Here is a 27,951-nt window from a genome sequence, read left to right as displayed (position 1 = left end):
AAGAAAGAAAAAGAAAAGATAAAGTTGAAAACTTAACGTTTTATTCTGTTTTTAATTTCCATATCCCAGTTATTCTGGAAGCAAATCTCACATAATCTTGGAATTCAGCAAAAGAAGAACAGGAGGGAAATTGATGGTAGCTCCGTCCAAAAACTCATATACTTTAAGGAGAGAAGAAATCATAGCTTCTGTGATCCATCCATTACATGTTTTTGAGAATATCTGATAATATTTGATATGTATGAACTATAAATCTAAGGCAAAATTAGACTCAGACAGTTTGGCAGTATAGTTAAGACCCAGGTGGTTATACGCAACACCTGTATGTCTGCATATAACTGTCTCCTAAATATTATATTGGAATTGGAATTTTTTATGTTTGATTTGTTCCACTGGAATTAATTGCACTGGAGACTACATTAGTCTGTATTTCTTTCTTCCATGGAAATCTGATGGATCTCTTTAAAATAAAGACTTGCTCTCTTCCCATGGAATAAATAGTTATATAAGAATAATGGTGGTTAATAGGATTCATTTTGAAAGTACACAAACATGAAGTTATAGCTTAATTGTAATTTACTAGTTGCGTTAATTTGGGATAATCATTTAAGCCTTGCTAACTCTTGATTTTCTAATCTTATAAAATAAGGCAATTAAAAATACTGTCTTCTGGGGTGGTTGTGGAGATTAAATGAGGTAATCGATGTAAAGTGCTTACAAGAGTGAATTATACAAAATAAGTGTCCAATAAGTATTATTTTTGATGTTCATTATTTTTAATTTTAATTGTTCCAAGTGCTTCTCCATTGTTTGAATGTATCACTATGTGTATGCTTTATTTCTATGACAATGCTAAGCACAATGTTAACATAATAAAATCAAAACAAAACATCCTCATTCAAAGTTCATATATTCTTTTTAAATGCCATTTTTCAGTCCCATTGAATGCCAGAGATTGTTGCTGAGAAGATTTCGTTCTGCTGGAAGGCCACGCAGATGTCATTGATCAAGGTTGGTGACCCAGTGTTCCTTTCCTCTGCTTGACTCCAGTCCTTTAGTAGAGCTAGAAGTTAAATCAATGAATGGTCTTACATTTAAATAATAATGCCAAAGTTATAACTGAACAAAGTACAGTCTGGAAAGATTTCTGAAATAAGATGAAGAATTTCAGGGCTTCAGGAATTTATTGGAGTTTCAATATAACTGAATCAGGTGGGGAAATTCAGAGAGTCTTGTAATGCCTAAACTATCCTAAATAAATTTGAGTGTTTCGTTTCCATTCTTATGGGTTAATACTAACATTCTCTGAGTCTTGTTTAAACTTTCATTTTCTCTGCAGCCACCTGTTACTTGTAAGCCTGCTTAAGAAAGGCAAGTGCACAGTAATTTATTGACAACTTTGAGAACGGAGGAATTTAAAACTAAAATAAATGTTAAATAGTAAATAACATCTGCATATGTGTATTACATATTTTAAATGTGGTGTAAACAATTCTTTGTGAGAAGATACCCACATTAGGAGAGGAGAATGAAATTTGAGTAATTCAATCGTAGACCTCATCAGTGACCCTAATCAGTCTTTTCTCACCTGATAAATAAGACCAATTATCACCCTACCACTGTATGGCATTCAAACTATAATTAATAAATAAGAAAATCTCTAACTCTTTTGGAAAAAACAGCCTCAGGTTGAGGAATTCATAAGAAAGTTCCACTGATTCAACTAGATTTGGGGATAAAGACGATTTCTCTGATTTTTCCTTTTGAGTGGCAATATTTTATAATGGTTAAGGGCACGTATTTTGAATCAGTCACATCTGGATTTAGAGCTGGATTTAGATCTGGATTCCAACATGCACTTAGTTGGTGTCTCTACATCTTGGTGTCCATTGTAAATGGAGAGTGATCACAGCTGTTGTGATGACTATACGTTCAGCACAGCGGCGGGAACATACGTGAGTTATTATACGCGTCATCATCACCTGCATCAACGTTACCCTTTCCTCATTTAAGTCCATGCATTCAAGCCTGTGTAAATGCTTTACAAATGAGCAAGTGTTCTTCTGAAAGCATTCCCAAGGCCAGGTAGACCTATACTTTTAGGTGCCAGAGGAGGCTCAGAGCTTCTATCAGGGGATGAACTCCCACAGATGTTAACTTCTGTGGCTTCAGTTAGGTGTAACAGTGATTAGAAGTTAGGCCAGAATGAGCAGAGATGCTGACAAACATGTCCAGTGATCAGGAGTTATGAGAATTATGCCTTCAGGCCTTGGGGATACTATACATTCTGATTGCAGTATTCCAGTTCAGAAATTTCCATGGCAAATAAGCTTTGAAAGATGAGCCAGAAGAAATGAAGTTTAGGCCTAGACTTGACTCTTTTGTGAACATCAATTTTCTCACTTACAAAGTTAGGTATTATTTGAGGGTTTACTTGGTGTAGACATACTATAGGTGTTTCATGGTGAATAAATCATTCCTCTTGTGGTTATAACGTTATATACCTGTGGTTATAGTGTCTTATCCTTGCTTTCTCTCTCAACTTGGACTAGTTATAAAGAATCAGTAAATGTCATGCCAAAGAGTTGAGAGTTATCATTTAGTTTCTCTCAAGAGAATTGTCTACTAATCCATGGAATACAATGATGCCGCTGGGATCATGCTTATTGTAACCATCTGAGATTGTGCCATTAAAGTCTCCTTAACTCAAAAAGAAACAGAATCTAATGTAAGAATGCATAATATGAATGCCTAGCATCTCATCAAAGTCTTCTTTCAGCTCCAATCATAGATTACACTCAGGCACTGATTTCCTGTGTATTTGTAAGGAAGGTCATCTTAGCCATTAAACTTTCTGCTCTACAAGTGGATTTCAACTACTACTGACAGATTTATGTTCCTTTTCTGGGAAGTTACATCTACCAAACCAGTTCCCAATTCATTGACAGCGGCCTCTTTTCCAAGATGTAATACATTTTCAAGAACTCTCCTAAAATATATTTTTTAGTTTAAACCAATGCAACTACACACCTGTGACATACTTATTCCACATATAAAATGTACTTCATTTGACCAGTATTTACTGTGTGCCTAAATGACTGTCTTGCCTGGAAGGCTATTCTAAACTAAGTCATTTGGATCAACCTTTATTTTCTAGGATCAGCAGGCCTATATTTGTGAGTTGAAAGTATCACAGATGTTATCATGAGATGATGGTTAGATGTCTGGGAAGCAAAGCTTTCTTCCTGTCCTCGGTATAGATTTGCCTTGTTGGTAAAACACAGGGCCAGTTATCAGATGCAGAGCCACAGACATCTGTTTTTTTCAGGAATCAATTCTATCCAATGCAGATTACCTCTTTATGTCTCTTTATCTCTGTCTCTGTCTATCTCTGCCTTTGTCTCTATCTATACCATCTCTATCTCTCTTGCTCCATATACATATAAATTGGTCCTTATGCTCTCTGATATTATGTGCTGAATACATCAGGCTGTGTAGCTTTTATGTGTTTCTACCATAATTATGTAGCTTTGACCTTTACACATGAATAAGTTGCCTGTATGGGTGGCAGGATGAACAGTTAAAGAGCACTGCTATTGCCAAACAAGAGTGTGGGAATCAGACTAGCACAATGACTTGAAAACTTTACACTCTCTTAAATAGCTTTCTGTTGTGGTTACATTAGAGTGAGGTCTCAAAAAGGATTACCAGCATGCTTGTTTATTCACAATTGCATTTCTTCCATCTCTAAAGAAATCACAGTTTTTTTAATCGTCCCTGAAGGTTCATGTATTGGAAGGATCCCCTCTTATCAGAATCATTTGTTTACATCAAAGCTTACATTTATCCTCTCCACATCAACAGAAATGAAGAAGCTACTCCTTAGTGTTTATATTATCTCTCTAAATACAGCTGCTAGCCATGTTTGGTCAAGATTTCTCATAGAATGCATGAAACCTATGTGAAATATAAATAAAAATAATGTTAACAATGTTAATTATGAAACTTATCAAACATTTTTATTATCCTAAGATATTTTACTGTGTGTGTATCATGGTTTGTATGTGTGTTAATGTGTGTATGCAGTGGGGTAGGGTTGGATGGGGTTAGAAAGACACTAGTTATCAAGAAGCTAAAGCATCACGTTCCTTTGTGTGTCTTTTTGATTAAATATCACTTAGATTCTGAACAGTTGCTTCCAAGAGATGACTAAAACCTTGTTCTGAAATACAACATTTAGATTTCTTTATTCCAAGACTTTGTTATTATAAGCACTCACGGAGTCCACACACCTAACAATATATAAGGGATATGAATAGAATTTAGGGAATCAATGTATCCCTTTTATATCAGAACTTTTATTGAAGGTCATGGTGTTCCACAGAAGGTAGCAGGAAAGGTCAAAAAGGAGAGAAGGGATTAGAGCATAGGCTCTGGAAGATGAAGGCTACAGGATATAAATTGAGAGCAAACAAATCCACAAATCCAGTTAACTAAACTGTCCTTTAACTGAACTGTGTCTTATCAGAAGTATTAATGAGTTTAACTACTGACTGAACTTAGATGCTATAAATAATTAGTTAAGAATTTCAAATGTGAGTTCACTTACTAATGATAACTAATGACTATGATAACTAATGTCTATAACCTAGACAGAAGCTTTCCCAAGCAAAACTCATCTATTACCTCTCTCAGTGGACAGGAAAACAAAAACACCATTTATTCCACATCATACACATAAATTAGGAGTCAGTCTTTCACCTTGATGCTTACTGGCTAAAATCGAGGATAATTTGAACTTACTAATTTCTATATAAATTTATAAGGTGGGCTAACATGTAGTCATGCTAAAATCGTAAGGCTCTGCTATTCGCTTTGACTGCAGAAGGGTATGTAAAATGTTAATAACCATTACTCTTTAAAGTGGATTAGGAATGTGTGAGAAAGGATAAAAGCATAACCCAATTTTTATTTATCTTTACATTTTAATTACCATTTTAGGTGCTTTATAATGTTTATGCTTTCCGGTTTGGACAGCAGTTAGTCATTTTTGGTTAATTTTTAGAATGCCTGCTCCCATTAGTAGCCACCTGAGTTTGTGTTTTAGTGGAACTATCTCCATAAAATACAGCTGCTTCTCAGAGCTCCCAGTGTCTCAGGGTTAATTGGAGTATTAGTTTTATATGCCGTCACACCTGATCAGTCTCATGTTCTTATAATTAGAACTAAGGCTTTGCAGCATGCTTATTAATTTTTTCCAGCACCAAAGGCATTGTTTAAGAAACAAAGGCAGGCAGGTTTGTAGTTAATGCCTCTGGATGCATGGGGAGGATGAGAAAAATAAGTTGTCCTCAGCCTAGAGTTGGCCGAATTTGGGAAAGAATCACACAGCTGTATTTTGTCTGACTAAGAATCTGAATTTCAAAACATTGTTTAGATCAAGAAAGAAGCAACTGCTACCCTAATCAATAAATACCAGTGGGATTTCGGCTGATGAAATAAGGAATTTTGAATCTACAGTACAAGTTGAATGTGGTCTAGGGATCTGCTGTTTACACTGTGCCATAAAGAAATGGTAATGTGTAAAACAACATTTTATTAATGAAACTATGGAAAAAGAAAGGGAGAAATGCACCCAACAGACATGATTTAAAGTCCTGGTGCTGTGTCTTTGATAACCTATCAGTTACCTGTAAAAGAAGAAGAAGTTTGTAGGAGACAAGTTCTAAGCCTTGACATTCTGTGACTTGTTAAGTGTGGGTTGGTTTGCACTGAATCACAAAGGGTGTTGAGAGACCAGGCACCTGTGGATGGCTAAGGGCAGGCAGGATTGGACCAGGTGGCAAAGCATTTAGTACCTTTGCCAAGGACACATGTTTTGGGTAGGTGCAGACAGCCTCAGCCCACATTAATTACAAGCCCGCCCCCTTGCTGTTTCTAGTCTCTCAGCCTGATGGCAGTTTCCCCCTTTTCCCCATTTCAGGATCCTGTGAAAGAGAATTTGTTTTGTTTTGTAAAAGTGCTTACTTGGCAAGCAAACTTGCTTTCCTCTCCCTTCTTCCAAACACCATAATAATACTTAAGCACCACCGAAAGAGGCTAATTTTGCCAGACTTGGATTCCCATCAGCCAGCGCTTTCCAAAGATTGCCATGTTATTGCGAAATTAGACTTTTTATTACTGGAATAAATACTGTGCAGTCTTTGTAGCCAGCACTTAATGGATTCCTTTGCTAATTCCCCTGAATAACAAGGATTCCTTGTGAAAATAAAAGGCAGACAAGGTAGAGTAAACTGGCAATTACATATAATGTGCTGCTGTTAGCCTGCCAAAGCGCTTCATAAACCAGGCAGGGAAAGACTAGGGCATTTTTCAATGCTTTCACCCCAATTGCCTTGCTGAACGCCTCCCTCTTGGTGAGCTGTTTACATGGAGGGGAATAGATTCTGCAGCTGTCTCTTTCTGTGTCCTGGTAGGAAGGCTTTGTGACTTTCTTTCCCTTATTCCTTTCCCTGAGAGAATTCAGTTTCCATCCTAATACCTTATTTGCTTAAGGGCCAAATTTGTATAGATGCCAATGACATGAAAGAACACAGTACCAGAAGCGGGTCATAAATTGCATTGCTTGTATCATTGACAGATTGTATTGGTTCAGAGCATGGGGTTTAGTGTTAGGAAGATGTGAGTCCACATGTCCTATATCCACCACATACATGCAAGTCGGGTGACAGTGGGCAAGCTATAGGACTTTCCTCAACCGTGGTTTTCCTGTTTCTAGGATGGACACAATGCAGTGATGCTCAAACGTGAGCACATGTGAGAGTCACCCAGAGAGCGTGGGTCAGCACACCAGGCAATCGCTGGGTTTCTGATTCAGAAATATAGCCTGGGGACCAAGAACCATAGTCCTTTCTAACATGCTGCCACATGATGCTGATTGTGCTGGTCTAGGGATCTACAGAACAGTGATACTGTGAGACGCAATGCATCATAAATGTTCGTTTTGCACAGTGCTGCCATGTAGTCATCCATCAGTATTCTACATGTCTGTGTAGATACACACCATCTGTTTTCATGTTATCACTGAGAAACTGTGGTTACTCTCTTTCTACCTCCTCAAACTCTTATTCTCTTCTTGATATTCTTTGTTAGCCCTGTTGTTTATGTTTATTTTGAGAATCTTGAATTTGAGTTACCCTTCTCCCTCCCCAGTTTAAAAAAAAATTTTTTACACATATTGGAATTTATTTGAATGGGGCTCAGAATTCACTTGCTACATATTTATCAATCCAGCGAACTACCTTTCCTTATTTCTAGTGTACATCCTATAAAGCCAGTTTTTGTTTGTTTGTTGTTATTGTTGATTTTGGAATGATGCTGATGCTTACATAGCAATAACTGTTTTGTCCATGCATTCTGTGGCCCTCAAGTTTAAATTGAATTTCTTCATTTGTCAGTCATCATTTTAATTTGTTGACACCCACGAGGAAAAGTGGTAAGACTTTCTTGTATTTCTACTAGAGGGAGGAGAGAGGACGACCCGCTTCATATGTGGCTTAGTTCCTCTGACCATGTGATGTATGTATTCTGGAGGTTTATAAAGGATCCTGTCCCCAGAAGGCAACTTCTTCCAGACAGCACAGTGTGAGCTGTCCTGGGAATGACAGAAAGATGAGTGAGCAGCCAGTGTGTTGAGCTGGCACCTTCGTTTAGTCACTAGCTACCTGAATCATTATGGCTGACTTGCTTACCATTTCTACACTAGGAATGCTATTCTACAATGACCATATGTAAAACATTAGGGAAATAATTATCGACGATCCCCATTAGTTCCTCAATTCTGTGTTTCTTTGAAACCTTTTCTAGAGATCTCGCACAAAAACTATTATTAAGGGTTTCGGTAACTTTACTTATTTTCCTAAATTTATCAGGTGGTGAGATTTAAAAAAAAAGTAATAAAAGGATAATTTTTTTGGGAAAAAAAGCGGCTTGACCAGCATTTCCCAAACTGTTTAAAAAACAATGTTGTAGAAAGTAATAATAGATACAATATTCTTGCCCCCTCCCAATTCCAATGTTTAGTGAGTACCTGTTATCATTGCCTCTTTTGGAAATCCACATGGCATAATATAACGCTAAGTGAAATAAGTCAGACAGAAAAAGCAGACAACCATATGATTTCACTGCTATGTGGTATATGAACCAAAAACAACAAAAGAACAAGACAAACAAATGAGAAACAAAAACTCATAGACACAGACAATAGTTTAGTGGTTACCAGAGGGTAAGGGGGGAGGAGGGTGGGAGATGAGGGTAAGGGAGATCAAATATATGGTGATGGAAGGAGAACTGACTCTGGATGGTGAACACACAATGGGATTTATACATGATGTAATACAGAATTGTACACCTGAAATCTATGTAACTTTACTAACAATTGTCACCCCAATAAACTTTAATTTACAAAAAAAGACCTCCAAGAAGTCTTGTAGTAAATAAATACAATTTGTTTAAGTCCATCTCACTTGAACTTGGATGAAAGGAAAACATACATTTGCAACACACACACACATACACACACACACACACACACACACACACACCACATTTTTTCCATACCAGTAAGCATTCTCCTGAATACTAGTCCAGAAGAATCCATTTGGGGGAAGCTGATCTGGAATTGAGTCCTAAACAATTTGGTTCAAACTATCTAACTTTCAGGAAATCAGAGCAGGGAGATCACAGCAACAGCTGCAGAAAGCAACAGTTCCATGGAGACCTGACTTTGAAGAATGGGTAGAACTGGGTTCCTGCACCTGGTATACAAGTATAGTGCCCCACCAGTATCCACCACACCTGTGAGTGATGAGGCCTGAAACTTCTCTAAAGCAGCTTGCCCCAAACCACATAGCCAGGAAACAGAAGACACATTAATAATGCACAGCATTTGAGACCAGTACACTTTGTACTAATGTCTATCCTATGTCCCCTTCGTTTGCAACATACCTTTATCATAAGGGAAGCAGTTTAACAATGTGACAAATGCGAGTGTCCGTTAGTGACAGTGAGCATGTGTGGCCAGAAAGCTGCCTCAGAGATATTTTGAAAGGATGGGACTTCTTGTGCCTCTCCAGTTATGTCTTGCTGCAACCAAGTTTGTATATTTGCATAGAACCTGTCAAATACAACATGCCACTTCTGAGTGTGGTGTGCATTCCAGGTCATGTGCTACCAAATACATGTTCAAGGTCTAAAGCTTGTAAACAGAGGATGCATGCACTTTTATATATGCAGGATGCACAATAGGCAATGTATCAAAAGTGCTGTAATGGCTTTCTCTTACATAAAGGAGCAAGCAGTAATGTGGCACCTGCCTTTGAGTTAGAGATTCCATCTTAGCCAGTTTTCTATGTATATGTCTGGGGGTACATGTCAACTCATTAAATATTTCTGTGCATCAGTGTCCATATCTTTTTAAAAGTTTTTTTTTTAATTTATTTTTCAATTATAGTTGACATACAATATTATATTAGGTTCAGGTATACAGCATAGTGACTAGACATTTATATACCTTATGAAGTGATCACCCAAACAAGCTAAGTACCATCTGGCACCATACATAGTTACTACAATATTATTACCTATATTCCTTATGCTGTAGTTTACATCCCTGTGACTATTTGTATAACTGGCACTTTGTACTTCGTAATCCTTTTCACCGTTTTTGCCCATCCCAGCCCCCCAACCTCCCACCCATCTGGCTACCATCAGTTTACTCTCTCTATATTGAGTTTATTTCCATTTTGTTTGTTCATTTGTTTTGTTTAGTTTGCACATATAAGTGAAATTATATGGTGTTTGTCTTTCTCTGTCTGACTTATTTCACTTAGCATAATAGCCTCTAGGTCTATCCATATTGTCACAAATGACAACATTGCATTCTTTTTTATGGCCTAGCAATATTCCATTATATACATATATATATATATGTGTGTGTGTGTGTGTATATATATATATATATATATATATATATATATATATATATACACACACATCTTCTTTATCTTTCTTCTATTGATAGACACTTAGGTTGCTTCCATATCTTGGCTACTGTAAATAATGCTGCACTGAACATAGACGTTTTGAATTAGTATTTTGGATTTCTTGGGATAAATACCCAGAAATGGAATTTCTGGGTCATATGGCAGTTCTATTTCTAATTTTTTGAGGACCCTCCATACTGTTTTCCATAGTGCCTGCGCCAATTTGCAATCCCACCAACAGTGTGTGAGGGTTCCCTTTTTTCCACATCCTCACCAATACTGTTGTTTGTTGATTTATTGATAATATTCTGATAAGTGTGAGGTGATATTTCATTGTGGCTTTTATTTGCATTTCTCTGATTAGTGGTTGAGCATCTTTTCATGCTGGACATCTGTATGTCCTCTTTGGAGAAATGTCTATTTGTGTCCTCTATCCATTTTTTAAATTGATCAGATTGTTTTGTTTTTATGTTGATCTGTATGAGTTCTTTATATATTTTGAATATTAACCCCTTATCGGCCATATCATTTGCAAATATGTTCTATGCTTTTTTGTTTTAATGGTTTCCTTTGCAGTGCAAAACCTTTTTTCAGTGTCATTATCTTAAATAGGGATAATGGCTGGGACTCTAGAAACTCCTATACTGTCCACACTCTGTTCTTCCTGTGGGGTGGGGAAAAACATTGGGAATACTATGCCTGATACCATAAAGCTTACAAAAATTGAGAAAGTATCCATGTCAGAATTGTTCTTTGAGCCATGAGAGATGATGTATGTGCTATATCATCTTATATAAATATGAGAAAGCATTATTATATGGGTAGTATTAGTAGTGATTTGTTTATTTGTGTTAATCGTCATTTCCTGCAGATTCCTATTTTAAAATGTACATATCCCCACAGAATTAATGTTTACACTTGAAACATGAGTGCATTGAATACATTGGGAGGAAATATACTGAATGTGAAATAAATGAGGAAAGGAGATAGATTGGGATGATGCCAGAATTCCAAGTGGAATCCCACCGCCTGCCCTCCATGGCTTTGCCAAAGGATAGTCTGAGGAGGTCTCTGAGGCAAGGGAGCAACAGAAGTCTGACCTGTCAGGGGTCCGTCTTGAGATGTATTTGTTGAGACTGTTTTTGACTGCAAGTAATAGAAAAGCATCAAATGGATATACACAAATAAGCCACGGATGGGGAGGAAAGGAAATATATTGTCAAACTTCTTTTTTTAAAGAAACATAAATTGGTAATATACAAGAGATTATGCATCCAGAGAAATGCCCTTGTGCAAAAGAAACACACACACACACACACACACACAAACAGAAAACAATGTCTTTTTACTTACCCCTTCCAAGATAATTTTGATGCATTCCAACTTTCTAAGATGACTTTAATTCACTCCAAGAGGTAGTCTTTTTTAATCTGAATCAATCCTGGTACTTTCTGCAGTAACGATACAAGGATATTCTTCCTAAATTACGTTATCTGGTTGAAATGCATTACGGTGATATAATTAACATGGCTGTCAAGGAGGAGTTTGGTGAATTGCCAACCTCCTAAATGTGGTTTGCCAGAGAAAATTCACATGTATACCTTCTAGAACTGCAGATGTACAAATATAGCAGGTCAGGAAAACACCAGGGCCCTTTGAACTTGTGTGATGAGTTCTGAACAAGACCAGGGATGGAGGGGAAAACAATTATCTCAAGACTCACAGATACATGATCATTATCATCACCATCATCGTCGTCATTATCATCACACCACCGTCATCATCAACAGCATCAGCATCATCTATTCAGCCCTGATTATGTCACAGGATCTGGGATATAAGCTTTTCAAGACACAATGAGGTATATATTATTATTGCCCCCTTTTAATAGATGAGGAAAAGATGTGAAGACATATTAATACAATACCCAGTGTTACACATTTATTAATGGTAGAGTTAAGATTCAAATTCCAGCTGCCTAATTGCACAATCTCAATACTACTTTTACATTAAACTTTCCATATTGTGTATTCAGAATGACATGCTGGTGAATGGGTAGATCTCTCACTGGCTATTGTGTGCCAATGTCTCTTTCAAAAGATATGTGTTCTAGTTCATCACTTCTTAATTTAAACATGAACTCATCACAATAAATTTGAAACCATCAAATACCTAGAGATAAACCTAGCAAAAGACATGCAAGACCTCTGCACCAGAAGTTACAAATATAACTGTTAGAAATTAGACAAAACTTAAATAAATGGAAGGATGTATCATGTTATGGATTAAAAATTTAATATTATAAAAACATCAATTCTTACAAAATTGATCTATAGATTTAAAAAAATTCCAGTCAAATGTAAACAGTTTTGTTGTTGTTATTGTTGGAAATTGACAAATGGATCATAATATTTAAATGGAGACACAAGGCCCAAGAATAGCCAAGAGAATCTTGAAGAAGAACAATTAAGCTAGAGTATTATACCACCAAATATCCAGACTTATTGTAAAGCTACAATAATAAGACAGTGTGTTATTCATCTGAGGATAAAAAAAGAACCAGTGTAACAAAATAGAGAATTATCAGACAGTTACCTACTTTATGACAAAGCAATACTGCTGTGTTGTGAGGAAAAGAATGGTCTTTTCAATAAATGCTGCTGGATCAGTTAGTTTATTTCTACTCTATAGGGTGAAAAATGAATCTTGACTCCCTACCTCCCACTCTTTATAAAAATCAGTTCTAGATAGATTGTTAGATCTAAATACAAAAGGTAAAACCGTAAAAGTTTTATTAAAAATAGAATATTTTCATGATGTTGGGGACAAACAGAGATTTCATAAACAAAATACAACATGTGCTAACCATGAGGTAATAAAATGAGAAATTGCATTACTTTAAATAAGAATATTAAAATATAGCGCGGTAAGTCATATAATAGGAAGGATGCAAAAATATAAAAAGAATTGCACAAATAAATAAAATCTAGGAAAAGAGACCAACTAAAAATGGTCAAACAACTCAAATAGACACTTCACAAATAAGGGTATTCAAACTATCAAAATACGTTCAAAACTTTCCCAACTCACTAGTCACCAGGGAAATTCATATTAAAACCACAATGCACTAAAACTGCACACCTGCCAGAATGGGTAAAACACAAGCAGGCGATCCCAAGCGTTAGTGAAGACAATGAAGCAACTGGGCATCTCAGATTCTTTTGCAGAGAATAAATCTGTTCAACCACTTTGAAAATTATTTGTGAATGTCTAACAAAGCTGATCATATGCATAACTTTTACCCAGAAATTTTATTCTTGAGTATGTACTACTGTTCACACCAACACTGTTCTTAATAGTCTCAAACTGAGGACGGCTCCAATGTCCTATAGTAGAATGGATAAATTGTGGTATATTCATATAATTAAAAATAGTTTGAATTGAGAATAAATAAATACCATTACAGCCAAAATATTCACGAATCTCACAATATTGAGCAAAATAAGTCGGATGCAAAACAGACATACTACATGATTCTATTTATATGAAAGTTCAAAACGAGGCAAAAACCTCTATGGTGGGAAGTTCAAGGTTTTTGTAGTCCGGGGGGAATGGTAACAAATCACTGGAAGGGGAAAATTAGGGGGAACTTCTGGAGTGCTGGTAATTTTTGTTTCTTGATCTGTGTGTATGTTAGAGGCATGTGTTTCCGTTTTGAAAATTTATCTGACTGTAAATGAGATTTGTGTACTTTTTTTTTGGTAACACTATGGATTCTATTTCAAAGGAATGCATATTTAGAAAAAGAAAACAATGAAAAAGAAACCCTTAAATTATTTTCACATCAGTAATTCTTGCTAAAAAGTTCCACAAAACTAACCCTGTGCTGTGGTTAGAACCCATGTCTGCTTTGTATAGATAGCACTGCTTGTGTTTACACACTCTATGATTTGTAAGCTCCAGGCACATGGACTGATTCTGAGAGGACAGATGCTTTATTTGCAAATGCTTACCCTCTTGTGCTGTAATTAGCAGCCTGCTAAGCAGGCTGCATACAGAACGCGCTGAGATTTACAGCTTAGATGTACATGCTCAAGAAAATGATGGAAAACATCGGTCTAACCAATGATTCCATGGTGACGAAATGCCAAGATATTGTAAAGTCATACGATATCCAAGAATAACAAAGGAGAATAATTCAGGAGTCCTTGGGGTTGGGCCTGCAGGAGGTCCACTTCTATGACCTCTGTATTCCTATGAGCAGTGGTCAAAGTTGAGGCATATTCCCAAATTCTCCACTCAAAAAGAAATATTAAATTCCTTTGACCTGATCATTCCTGGCAAGGGGCTATGAAATATAACAGCAAAGGTGCAAGTGAAGTGATAGAAATATCCTCTGCCCTCAGGAGACTCAACAGATAATCCTACTAGTTTTGAAAGACCAAGAAGCATCTCACCTTCTACCAGCTGAACTTTAGATTTTGAACTTAAGAAATATGTCACTCAGAAATTAGCCACATTTTAGGCTTGCAAGACATAGTCAAGATGCTCATGCCATGAGCTCATGAACCATCCACCATTGTCCTGCCACCTCTCATGCACACACATCTTGAGTTTATTTACAGAGTGGAGTGTTCATCTTCGTTAGTGCACTGCCTTCTTCCTTAGTTTGGGGGGGCTCTAAGATCATTGAACAAACCTTGGTTCTCAGAAGCAGCAATCAAATAGAGGGGAAGGGCTGCATCTCAGATGAAGACACAGGCGTGGTACATCTAACCTTGTCTTCCACGTTTATGATATTGCCCAGGTATGCTTGTGGCTACCACCAAGGTGCAATGGCGGTAGCCAGCTGTCCCATGCGGCCTGAAGACCTCACCATAGCTGACTATACCCCTCTGGCTCCTTTGACAAAGGTTGGACAACAACCTCAGCATCGGATTAAACCAGGCAGTGGGTCTGTCTGTGTGCTGTGAAGGGGGTTGTGCGGCAAGTGAGTCCCATTTTAATTCTGTTGAAATGTCAAAATATGGGAAGAAATTGAGAGTTACTAGGTCAGGGAGCTTTAGCTGTAGGTTACATTATCGATGGAAACTCCAAATCTCATTATTTCCTCATACTGTATACACACTAGAAATCTGATCCAGGAGCAGTGATGATGCAGCACTAACAGACATGAAAGCAGATTTGGGGAAGCCCTTATCTTGCACAGAGTAACAAATACGATTGCCTTCACTGCATGTGACAATATACTATTTCTGCGGCATAGCATTTCTTCTGTAAAATTTAAATGATCTTCCCTTGTTTAATAACCAGAAAATGAGCTGTGCCACACGGCTGAGAGCTGCATCACCGTGTGGAGAACGTACACTAAATCAAATTCCTGGGCTGACTGAATCCCCTTGGAGGCGGACAGAAGTTCAGAGAGAGCACTCATACTTCTGAACAGACCTCTCACACAGTGTCATCCGGGGACAATTGATTCCAGGACCTCCTTCTTTAACAGGAAGAAAAGAGTAGAAGAAGGCATGGAGATATTAAAAAAATTTAAAAATCAAGGCAGAATTATAAACTCCGATAGACTTAGAAGTTTATAAACTTTATTTCTCTAACATTCCACCTAGGTATTTTAAGGTAGGCTGTTTATAGAATTCCTCTCAGAAAGTTATCAAACTCGTATATACATGTATGTATATGTAAATACTGGGGGTGCCAAACTAATGTATACAAGTGGACACTTTGATCAATGTTGCTCAAGCAGTAGTTCGCCGTAATCAGAACGCTGGATGCTGAGGGTAACCACTTTGAGCGCCTCTTGTAATTGCAGAAGTCAGAGGTGACTTGTAATCATCTTTTATTATTGGTATATATTGAGTATTACAATTTTAATACGGTTTTTCTTTCTTAAAATGTATATACATTTTTTGGCACCCTCTGTATGTATTTATATATATATATATATATATATATATATATATATATATATATATATATGTATATATGTGTATATATATATGCATGTGTATGTAGATATGTGTGTATGTGTGTATATATACATGAAACAACAAACTGATATTTAACTAATTCCCGTAAAGAAACTGATGCTGGGTGATAGGGCCTGGATTGTTCAATGCATGGAATTGTCTATGTAGAGAAATAGAACTAATGAATCAGGAAGAAATGGTATGTACTTACTTAGTCATGCAGGCTATACTGAACTACATAATAGAAACAACAACTATAGCAATAATAGAAAGTCAGAATAGAGGGAGTTGAGCAGTGTGTATAGATTAAACAGCACCCTTATGAAGTAGTTTGGCTCCAGGCAAAAGGTGACAATCCTTCAGACCTGACCAAAGGCCCTAAGGATATACCTGGCAAGACTCATGGGAGGTGTTGACCTACCCATGTGAGACTTGGTTTACAGCAAGTGCATGGCAGTTTTCGGGGAAGAGTTGCATTCAAGGACTCTGCCCTCCAAACAGGGGCCTCCTTATTGGGGTTCATAGATGAGGAACTTTCCAGGCGCTTCCACCAAGATCCCCTCATTAGGAGCCTCGGCTGAGGCAGTTTTCTCCACTTTGATGCAGTACATTTTCATTTCTAGCCCTTGCTCACCTCCCTCCCCTGTGCCTATATGCACATAAAGAGACAGGGTCCCTTTGTTTGGGGCTTCTTCACAGTGAAACAATTAGATTTCCTCTGTGCTGCATCCACCTGACCCTTCCCTGGTACTGTTCCGTGGGGATACATGGACTCATTTATCCTCTCTGGCTTGCACTGTGACAGTAAATAAATAAAGGTTGGATTGTTACATTCAGTTTGGTCAGTTGTTCTAATTGACAATCTTCACAACTGACTGCTTGACAAAATTAGAAAACCTACAAGTGATGACTGCTTCAGCTAAGGTAGAGTAGCTCTTATCAAACCATTCTACAGAGAACAACTATTAAAGTTGAAATAAATAATTAAAAAAAAACACCCCAAAAAAACCCAAAAAACAACAACAACAAAAAAAAACCACCCAGCTATTTGACGATATTAGTAAACAACTAAGAGGGTCAGGATTTCATGGGCCTTGAGCCCAAGAGATTGGCGTCACAATGAGGTAAGCTAGACTTGATTCATCACTTCCCCCCCCCACCCCCACCCAAGGCATTAGCTCTTCTTAAGTGTCACTGGGCTGGGAAGATAATCAAAATTGAGAGACATGAGCTTCCAGCAGTTTTGTAGGGTAGTGATATAAAAATTAGAAACTGGTATTACCAAAAACCAACATTTTGGGGACAAGGAAATCGGGAGAAGGAAGCCTGATATTCAATATCACTTTTCTCTGCGGGGCATTTTCTGATTCCTAATCTTTGTGAGGCAAGCAGGCTAGAAATCAGCAGAAAGTGGATGTTAAAGAAACGTGTGTAGTTTTGTTGACCATTGTCACCCCAATAAATCTTAATTAAAAAAAAGAAACTAAAAAGTTAAGCTGAGCTTTTGATATTCTTATAGTGCCGTAAGGACAAAAATTGGACCAGAGAAATAAGGGGTTGGAACCCTGGTAAAACCCAGGTTTTCAGCTGAGAGTGTGAAAAGGCAACCCTGCAACAGTAACAGCATTCTGTATAGACCAGTCTTCATGGAGACTGAGTCCCATGATTGAGTCATTTGGAAAACTAACTGGATTAAGGCAATCTTCTCTTACATTAACTGTGTGGCAGGAGAACACCAAATCCTCTCTGGATAAAGATAACACCCCAGCGCCTCGGAAAGATTTTGTCCATATGGACTGAATTCAATTTAAAACCAGACCATCAGATATGCCTAGAGACAGGAGCAAAACCAAAATCCTATAAAGAAAGGAACAAAACAAAACAACAGAAAAACCAAGCTTAATCCCACACTAGAAACAGATCCTGATCTTGAGTTTTCAGATACAGACTGTAAAATAATTGATATTTTATTTTTAAGGAAAACAGATAATACATTTCTCCAAAGAACTAGGATCTATAAAAATAAATATAAATTATTAAACTACAAAATGCCATAAATTAAATTAAAAAAAAAAATCAGGGGGTTTAATAGCATATAAGACACAGCAGAAGGAAAGATTAATGATTGGAAAAGAAGCCAGAACAAAATATCCAGACCGAAGCACAGAGATTCAAAATGGATGGAAAATACACAAAAGGGAATAAAGACCTATGGACCGTGATGAAAAAATGGAACAAATGCATTTGGAGTCTTGATGGAGAGAGGAGAAAGAGTGGAGTAGAAGCAATATATGAAAAGATGTTGGCCAAGAAATTTTCATAATTGATGCCAGACTATTGATCCAAGCAGAGTAATCAAACATATATAAACACATTACAAAAATAAATAAGTGTAAAAAAATACTGTTAAAAAACAAATGTAAGTACAAAATATTTAAATAAATCAAAGGAAAAACTATTTAAAAAGTAGTAAAATATAGAAAACTGACTTGTGAATGAGACAATAGATGCAAGAAAGAATAATATGCTATCTTGAATGATCTGAAAGAAAATAGCTGCCAAATAGCTGCTGGCCTAAAATTCTATATCCAGCAGAAACATCCTTCAAAAATTCAGGCAAAGGAAATATTTTGAGCCAAATAAAATCAGAGGAATTGCCAACAGTTTCTTCCCTATTCAAAATACTAAACCAAATTCTTCATGTAGAAATGATATTAGTTGGAAGCAGGATAATACAGGAGGTAATGAAAAACAATACATGCATACATATGGAAGTAAATTTAAATAATATTGGTGTATACATAAGAATTAAAATGTTTTATTGTGTGATTTAAATTTAAAATTAAAATACAGGACAACAGTAGTATGTAAGTAGGGAAAGTATGAAGGGAGTAAATGGAGATACATTTTTATTAGGTTCTCTCATTATTCAGGAGATTCAAAATTTATATTAGAATTAAAATGTTAATTTTTGTAAGATGTACACTATAATGTATATGATAACTCTAAATTTACATTTGAAAAGTGTATCACTAGTTAATAGAGGGGGAAATATGACAATGATGATGATGATGATGATTATAATATTTGTTTAATGCAAGGGAAAAGGAGGCAAAGAGAAAAATGAGAACAAAGGACAAATGGGAAAAGCAGACATGAATATTATTATGGTAAATTTATCCAAACATTCTAGCAATTACATTAACTATAGAAAAACTTTGTAATTTTGTTAAAGAACATATAATTTCAGGCAAGATACTTACAAGAGAAACACCTTCAATAGAGGACACAGAACAGAGGATTGGAACAGATATAATTATGTAAACATTAACCAAAAGAAAACTTGAGCAGTTATACTAATACCATATTTCCCCGAAAATAAACCTAGCCGGACCATCAGCTCTAATGTGTCTTTTGGAGCAAAAACTAATATAAGACTCGGTCTTATATAAGACCTGGTCTTAGTAAAATAAAACTGGACCCATGTTCAGGCCTTACCTTCAGTGATCTTCCTCAATGGAAATTCCTGCAACTTGAAACCATATCCAACTATCAAGGGCCAATTCAAGCTCCCACTTCCTCATATTACCTTCCTTGAATCCTCAGACTTTTACATTCCCATTCTCTCCATTAAATTTCATCAATGCTTACGGTGACATTCATCTACCTCAACTTTACTACACACCATTTGACAAGTTGTAAAGCAGTAACAAGACAACCCCAAATGAACGGTCATATTATCCAGTAGGGCAATGGATCAACAATTCCCACTTGTGTCCAGTGGTGAAATAAAGGAAAGAGAACTTGGGCATTGCACCAAAATTTCAACTGCAGACAGCCCTGTACAGCTGTATTCTGCCTGGCTGCCTAGGATGAAAGACTAATCTTTGGATTTTGCAAAACTTTAGTGATAAAAAATATGGACATACATATTTTGTATTTAAATTTTACTAGCTCTCAAGAAACAGAGATATCAATGTTCTTTTAAGAAAGATTGTTTCTTATATTTGAAAAATGAAAGTGTCTTTTCTAACAGATAAGATAGAAAGGATGGGAGAGGAGTGAAAATTCTCTTTTCCACATGGTCTCTGAGACTGAGCTTGTAATTGAAGGTTGAGAGTTAATTGGATGCTTTCAAAAGAGACTTTGTTTGCTCTGAGCATCAGCTGATTGGCCTCTGGAGAGGAGAGCAGAGTACCATTCTTTCCACCTCTATTTGGAACCAACCTCTATTCTAATGAACTCGGATTAGTAGTTACAGTGAATAATACATTGTCCTCTTTTATATTTTATGGGATTATTTATGGTATATAGGAGTGCTGTTATTGTTTTTACATTTATTTGTATCTGGCTGTCATATTGTCCTATTTTATTTCTTCTTAGAACATCTAGGTAGGTATCCAAAATAATCATTTCACTATTTGCCACCTTTCTAATAGTTAACGCATGTACTCTCCTTGCCTAATCATTTCAGCTAATTGCAGAGGAAATGGTGTAGGGATTGCTGAGTATTTAAAGGAATGATGGCTTTGAGTACAGAGATACTAGAGGTAGAGTGACAGCTATGGAGCCACAGCAGTGACATTTTATGTGTTGTGAATTATGACTTAGACTAGGTTGTAGGCTAAAGAGAAAGAAAACATTATGGGTCAGGTATTTTATACAAACACTTCACTATATTTGATTATATGAATATAAAACAAAGAAAGTGCATAGACTTTAGACCTGGAACGTTCTATCTAATCCAGGGGCTCCAAAATCTGACAATTCATTGGAATCAATTTTGGAAGTTTTTCAGAACAAACGTCTGGGACTTACTGATTCAAATTTCATAATTTCTTCAAGTAAATTCCAAGAATCTGTTTATCAAAGTCCCTGGATACTTTGATAATCCATATTTGGGAAGCTCTTTCAAATTAACAATGACTGAAGAATTTGCTATAGTTTAAGAGTTACCAAACTGTATTTCTCAGGGAAGAGTTTAATAGACGATTGGAGTTGTTTCTAAATTTTATTTTGAGAAAAATTAGCAGTATTTGAACATTCTTCTATGCTGTACTATCTGGCATTGTAACTACAACTAAAACATCTATAGCAATTTATATCTATGAGCTTTATTTTTAATTATCAAAGCAGCTTTACAAATGCTATTCAATTTGCAATTCGTAGCGTGAAAATTAATAGCTAGAGTTTACTAAACATTTATATATCACCGCATACTATGGGGAGCACTCAGCATGCACCACCACGTTTCATCCGTACAACAGCCCAATAAACAGGTATAATCAATGCCTCTGTTTCAAGCCAGTACATTCTATCACTGAGGCCGACAGAGAACAACCAATCATCCAAGTTGACAAAATTAACAAGTGGTGAAGTAAAGGTGCTCATAGAATCCATCACAAACCCAGGCTGTGACCCTTCCACCAGTTGTACGTCCATACTCTTCAACTGGTGACATATCTAATGTGTCCCCTGGGCTGCAGTTTGTGGCCTATGGGAGCAGTAAGCAAAGCAATGCAAGTCAGGTTCCTTTGCTTTCATTTACTTGTGGTTCGCTTGCTAGCTAATCCCACTGACCGAAAGTTACAGAAAACCAATTGTGCTTCTCACGCTTCCATATTTTCAAATATGTAGTTCTCTCTCCCCCCAAAATCTGTTCTGGCCATGTGGACATGATGAAACTCAAATCATGGTTCTGGCTTCCATCCAAGCAGGGGATGGCATTCACACCTTCCTAGAGAGGATGAAGGTGGTCTGGGTGTGTATAAGCAGCTCCCTCCAAGAGAGTAAAGGGAATTACCATAGTATTAGGTTGGTGCAAAAGTAATTGCGGTTTAAAAGGTTAAAAATAATTGCAAAAATTGCAATTACTTTTGCACCAACCTAATAATTATCCTAGTATGGCCCTATTTCAAGGCCAAGGGAGTTAGGCTGACAGTGAATATAACACAGGCCCTGTTCTGCAAGTGCTCCTTATAGAAGCTGAGATGGCAGCATCACCTATGGCTTTGAGGCTTCAACAGTCTGTACTCTGATAAGCTTCCTGGCATTGCCCAACAGAAACCCTCATGAGCCTCCTGCCCCAGCCCTTCTTCCCCAGAGCTTTGGATTCGGCTCAGTCAAACTGAGTCTCTAGATCACAGAGGAAATAGAGAGGCCTTTGCATTGTTATTAGACACACACAGTAGAAGGGAAGGGGGCAGGACGTCAGACGTGGCCTTATGATTATATTGAGCTGTAATGCCACCTCTTCTTCGTGGTCCTTGTGAATGAATTTTCTGTGTTTCACATATCCGATGTACAAAGAGTTTCCATAAGTGACTTAAAAAGCAGGAGAAACAGGGTGTCACCTAGTCTGAGAAAAATATTTGTGAGGTTCCTGGACTATAGTAATACATAACACTTGTAGGGTACTCTCTCTTTGGCCAACACTGTGTCTTGTAAACATTTTGCTTGTACTGTTATTTAAGTCTCTTTACAACCGTTGCAAGGTTAATGCTACATGTGTGCCCAGATAGGGAGGTAAGTCCAGAGTTAGAAAACAACACTGGAACCAATCTTCTTAACCACTTCTCATCCACCCCAATCTTCAGGCTGTGTTTCACCTCACGGTACGAGTCAGCTAGCATCAAATGTCTAAATATATTGAGCTATTTTAAGGGGACTGTTCTCTGCCAAGTGCTGTCTAGAGTAGCAGCTTTCGGGCTATACTAAAGTAAAGCAGATTAATACAGGTAAACACATAAGGAGGACACAATCAATCTCTACCAACCTCACATATGAGTCCAAAATGATGTTTCTCCATAGAGTATCCCTGCTCTTTGTCCACCCTCAAAATGCCCATTCAGTATTGACCCTCTGCTCTGCCAGCACTTGCTTTCCCAGTCCCGTCAAATAGCTAATCACTACGATTAAAAAGACACAGAGGCAAATCACTAACAGCACTAGAACAAAATCACCGTTCCCAAATGCTATCAGAGAATACATCAGTTTCTGTTTTATTGGAAGCAAATATCAAATGACAAGCATTATTTAATACCTATACTGAAAGTAGGCCCGTGTAAGGTATGTACAATTCCCAATTCTATCTGGCTTTGCTTCTTAACACATGTAGATGAAGGGAAAGCCTTCAAGGCTGGTCCAAGACAAAATGCTAAAAACTGCCTTTTCTATCATCTTCACCTCTATGAGGATAGCAAGTTCCACATGTGGCAAGACACAGTCAAATGACCGTTCGCTTCTTGAATAAATTATGGGTCTAGTAATTTCTAGAGATTTTTGGAAATAAAATATATGGTGTTCTACCATAAACAGAGCATATATTCTCATTTTCTTCCTGGATTGAGAAATCTTCCTGGGTTAGGACCTAAATGTATTTGTTTGTATATTATCTGTGCAAAGGCTCATAGTAGGTAGCCAACACATGTTTTTAAAAGGAACTGAACATGCTTAGTGCCCACGTACCTTCCTACCTGTCATCTGTTCAACATACATTGAACACTTATTGTTTGCCAGATGCTGATGTCAGACACGTTTACTGTCAAAGCTTCGTATGTATTCATATAAGAGCTAATGACATGAGTTAAATGCTCAGTGAGATGTGGGAATTTTCAGAAAGAGGCAAGGAAACAGGACAGCATGCCTTGAGAATAGAGAAATGTACACAAACAGGGGTTCAAGGTAAACATCTCCAAAGCACAGCTCCATAGTGTCCAGTCTCCAAGGAAACAGTAACTTGTGATGGGTGAAATGCACAGGCTGTAGGATCAAGAGATGGCAGAGCCAGCACTGAGTCTACCTCTGTCTGTATCCCAGCTGTGGTAACCTGTGCAAAGTACATAATCTCTCTCGGCCTCAGTTTTCTTACCTGAGAGTGGAGATGACAACACCTTCTCAAAGAGTTGCTGGGAAGACTAAGCAAAGGAATGGAAATGTTAATACCTTTTATAGCTTAAACTAGTAGTCCCCATTAGTTGAATACCTATTATTTCCAGTGGGATGCAGCAGGCCTATTCTGTCCAGAACCTGGCATTTCTTTTAATACAAGAGTTATGATTATGATATTGATGAGGATTATGCAAAGTCATAATTGAGGGCAGTGCTTTATGTTATTGACAAGCACTTTTGTTTATGTTTTGGTTCTAGAGTTATGATACCATGTTCAAAATGTGTTTGCTCCCCTATGGTACAACCCAGACAAGGAAGGAATCAGGATAAAACTTTCCAAGTCTAGGAGTAGAGATGGGGGGCAGTGGAGCGTAAGACCTGAGGTCAGATCTTGGCTCTGTCACCTCCTAGCACTGTGTACGTGGGTTAGTCTTCCAACTGTCATGAGCTTCAGTTTCCTCATCAACATAGTGTATAAAATCACAGGTCACACTGCCTATTATATGGGCCTTTGTCATTTAGTCAATAGGATGACAGTGCTTTAGGGCTGTCATAGATACTCTGATTCTCGCTCAATCTTGGGCACACGTAACATTGCAATTCCCCACCCAGTTGACTCATTTTAGTAAATGACATGTAAACAGAACTGCCCTGTCACTTTTAGGTGGAAGCTTCAAGGGCCAGGGTGTGCTGAACTCTGTTCTCTTTCTTCCTGTGCCACAATGACCAGCATATTATTCAAAGAAGGAGATGCTCCTAGAATCAGGCAAGAGAATGACATGGAGCAAAACTCCCAGCAAACACTGGACTTTTGCTGTTTTATCCCACTGAGATTTTAGCTTTATGACTGCAGCCTAAACTCATTTACCCTTTCTGATATTAATAATAATATTTATATTAATAGTATGATTATCATTATTGGTAGGAACCTCAACTTTGTTTCTGAGTTCTTCACAAAAAAGTTAGTATCTGTTCCATGAGGTAGCAACTCTCTTGAACTGCTAGTTACTATTATTAATAATAACAATAGCAATGGTATTAGCTTTTGTAGACTTATTATATAGTAAGTTCTGTTTGATGTAATTTCCTTATAAGGTTTAGTTTTCACAATGATCTTATAAAGTGAGCCCTATTACCCCATGTTACACATGAGGAAATTGAGACTGAGACTTGAGTTTGAATCTTGACACACCCATCTAATCACTTATGTGTGTGATCTGGTCCAAGTTACTTAAATTTTCTGTCCTAGCACAAAGCATTTTTTCCTGGGTCTCTAAAGGATCGCTGCCAGAATCTAACATCATGGCATGGCTTGAATATGAGGTCAAAGAAAATAAGGAAACATAAAATTATTTAGAAATTTGTGTTTTGTTTCTTCTTTATTGTTCATAAAGTTTGAACTGATTCATCTGCTTTTGTTTTAACTATTGTATGACTTTTATTTCCCTTTTCCTTTCCGTTTTTTGTTCTGTTTTGTTTTGTTTTAAGCGTTGTTCCTCTGTTAGGGACAGTGAGTAGTTTTTCCTTTGGGCCCAAAGGTAAAAGTGGAACTAGGTACCTACAAGTAGAAGATTCATATTGACTTTTCTATTATCTGCCTCTTCCTATCCATGCTTTGCCTTTTGTTTTCGACCCTTCACTACTTGAAAGGCTGTATGTTAGCAGAAATAATGTAAAACTTCTTTCTACCTTATCTACCTCCACAGGAATGTCAGCAGTTAAAAACAAAGATGAGATGTTTACATTTTCTAGACAAACTGTTCTAGTCTCAACTTCCTATGTATAAAGATGCACGTCCCTACAAGCATAGGTCATGCTCTGCCCTTGATCTGGGCTAAGTGGGGCTCAGAACCACTCAAAGGGATGAGAGAACACCAGTGTCCCCAGCGGGGGGGATGGTCTCAGGGAGGAGAACCTATCTTGGAGAACTCCAGACAGACTTCTGTAATTCAGGAATTAAAACCAGGCTATGGGAGACGAGGCACGTTTGATCAACATTTTAATTTGCTGAAGTTTAATATGTTGTGTTCTCTGACTGGGCCAGGGTCATTTCTAGGACGTAGCAGTACATCACATTTGTTATTTTAGCTAGCCTTGAGTCTATCTTCAGTCACTCTCACCAGAATCGTGCCCTCCCCCTTTCACAGCATTAATTTTTCCCTTGAAACTTACTCCTTTCTCCAGGTTTAAAAGTGGACTAGACTCTCTCACCCTAAAACAACATGAAATATTTAGATGGTGGTAAAATCAAATGCAGAGATATAAAATGGGCCTGAGTAAGACATACATGCCCGTGAACCAAGCCTGGCTTGAGTGAAGAAGCGTTTAATAACGTCTATTGTTGAAAAAGAAAACAAAAGAAAAGAAAAGAGAGAGAGAGAGAGAGAGAGAGAGAGAGAGAGAGAGAGAGAGAGAGAGAGAGAGAAAGAGAAAGGCACATGATGATTATGTGTGGATGGTCTAGCCTACCACTTTCTATTGAAGATATAAAAATACATCAGTTTTAATATTTCTCAAATAATCTGAACAACTGCAAAACGCTTGAATGAAAAGATGCTGTGGTTTAAGGGAGGCAGGATATATATGCATATGAGATACACATACCTGCTTTATCTAAGAATGTCAACAACAGGCACATACCTCAAATACAGCTTTATACGAACATCTGAAATCTCCCTGAGACAAGTGCGGTGACTTTGATCTTGACACATCCTTTTCCTTTTGTCTTTTGAGGAGAGTTGCCTTTTACCTGAAGGAAAGCAGTGTTGTTTTCTGAATGGTTATTTTCTAGAAGGGGAGCTCAGCAAGGGAACTTCAGCAAAGCCCCACTGATTGTGCACTCGCGCCTTCTGTATGGGTTGTAACCTGGATCTTCCTCGCTCATGCCTCCTTCTCTGTGGACGAGCAGTGCAATAGAAAGCCATGGAAACCCAAGAAGGCAGGCTCTGGGAGCTGGCCACGTGTGTGGCTTATGAGGACTCTGTAACTACTCCTTTGTCCTCTTTGTTTTTATCTTAGACAGAAGCAACAGATCTGTTACAGAACATGTGCCAAATAGAGAATAATCTCTGGATGAAAACTGTTTGCCCAATGCTGTTTCAGGAATTTTACTGAGTGAGGCTATACAGAAAAATAAATGCCTTCTCTCTCTCAAATTTCTGAATAAGAAAAAAAAAAAAAGCGGTTCTTGAAATTTGAGCTTTAAACATTTTCTCAGAGATTCTACTCATGGCTACATTTAGGAACCAGTGAGTTAATCAAAACTTCTAGTATAACGTTGGGTATCCTTGATCATTTCCTTAAAAGTAGTCACCTACCATCTTTCCCCGAAAATAAGACCTAACCAGAAAATAAGCCCTAGCATGATTTTTCAGGATGACATCCCCTGAACATAAGCCCCAATGTGTCTTTTGGAGCAAAAATTAATATAAGACCGGTCTTATTTCCGGGGAAATATGGTAGGTGCTGTAGGTGCTATTTAAATTTCCTGTGACAGGGAATGCAGTACAATTCTATCGGGTACATTTTATATTTGGATGGATACACTTGACAAAAGAGTCTCCTTTTACATGACTGGATGATACTTTTGAAGTAGTATCTAATGATTTTTTACACTGGGACATGTGTTTTGGGAAGAAAAATTTCAAATGTATTTGAGAAATGAAAGTTCAGTGAGTTTCCATCTATCTAAAACTCGGGAAGGAAGCAGTAGAGTTAAACTGAATGTGATGCCAGAGGCAGGAAAGGCAACCCTGAATTTCCACAGCATTGGAATAGTTTCAGAGATGCCCAGATTTTCCTGTGCCTCTAAGAAGGGTTCAAAGGTACGCTGCGAGAGAGCTGATATATCCAAAGTGGGTATCCCATAGATGAAAAGCTAGCTGGCTCATCAAACCGAGCACCAGGTGGAGATGTGAACATTGTGTTGGACACAGCCATTTACATAAGCCACGGAAAATCTAGCTATGAATCTAAAAAAAAAAAAAAAGATGGGAAAAATTCTGACTTTACTAAACTTTAAACCTGAAGTAACTGAG

General features: G+C 37.4%; 1 long non-coding RNA gene across 1 annotated transcript; it reads right to left on the bottom strand.

The window, feature by feature from the left end:
* Nucleotides 1–39: 39 nt before the first annotated feature.
* LOC141572791 (uncharacterized) lies at nt 40–26,794 on the bottom strand. Its single transcript, XR_012498286.2, has 3 exons — nt 26,555–26,794; nt 11,397–11,494; nt 40–1,063 (listed from the first exon to the last, which is right to left on the bottom strand). It is a non-coding gene; the product is annotated as an uncharacterized LOC141572791 (long non-coding RNA).
* Between the last annotated feature and the right edge of the window lie 1,157 nt (nt 26,795–27,951).

Source organism: Rhinolophus sinicus, chromosome 15 (genome assembly GCF_057876585.1).
Source record: "Rhinolophus sinicus isolate RSI-liver-muscle chromosome 15, RSI-T2T, whole genome shotgun sequence".
Taxonomy (NCBI): Eukaryota; Metazoa; Chordata; class Mammalia; order Chiroptera; family Rhinolophidae; genus Rhinolophus; species Rhinolophus sinicus.
The sequence above is the reverse complement of the archived record's forward strand: the minus strand, read 5'-3'. Positions and strand labels throughout refer to the sequence as shown.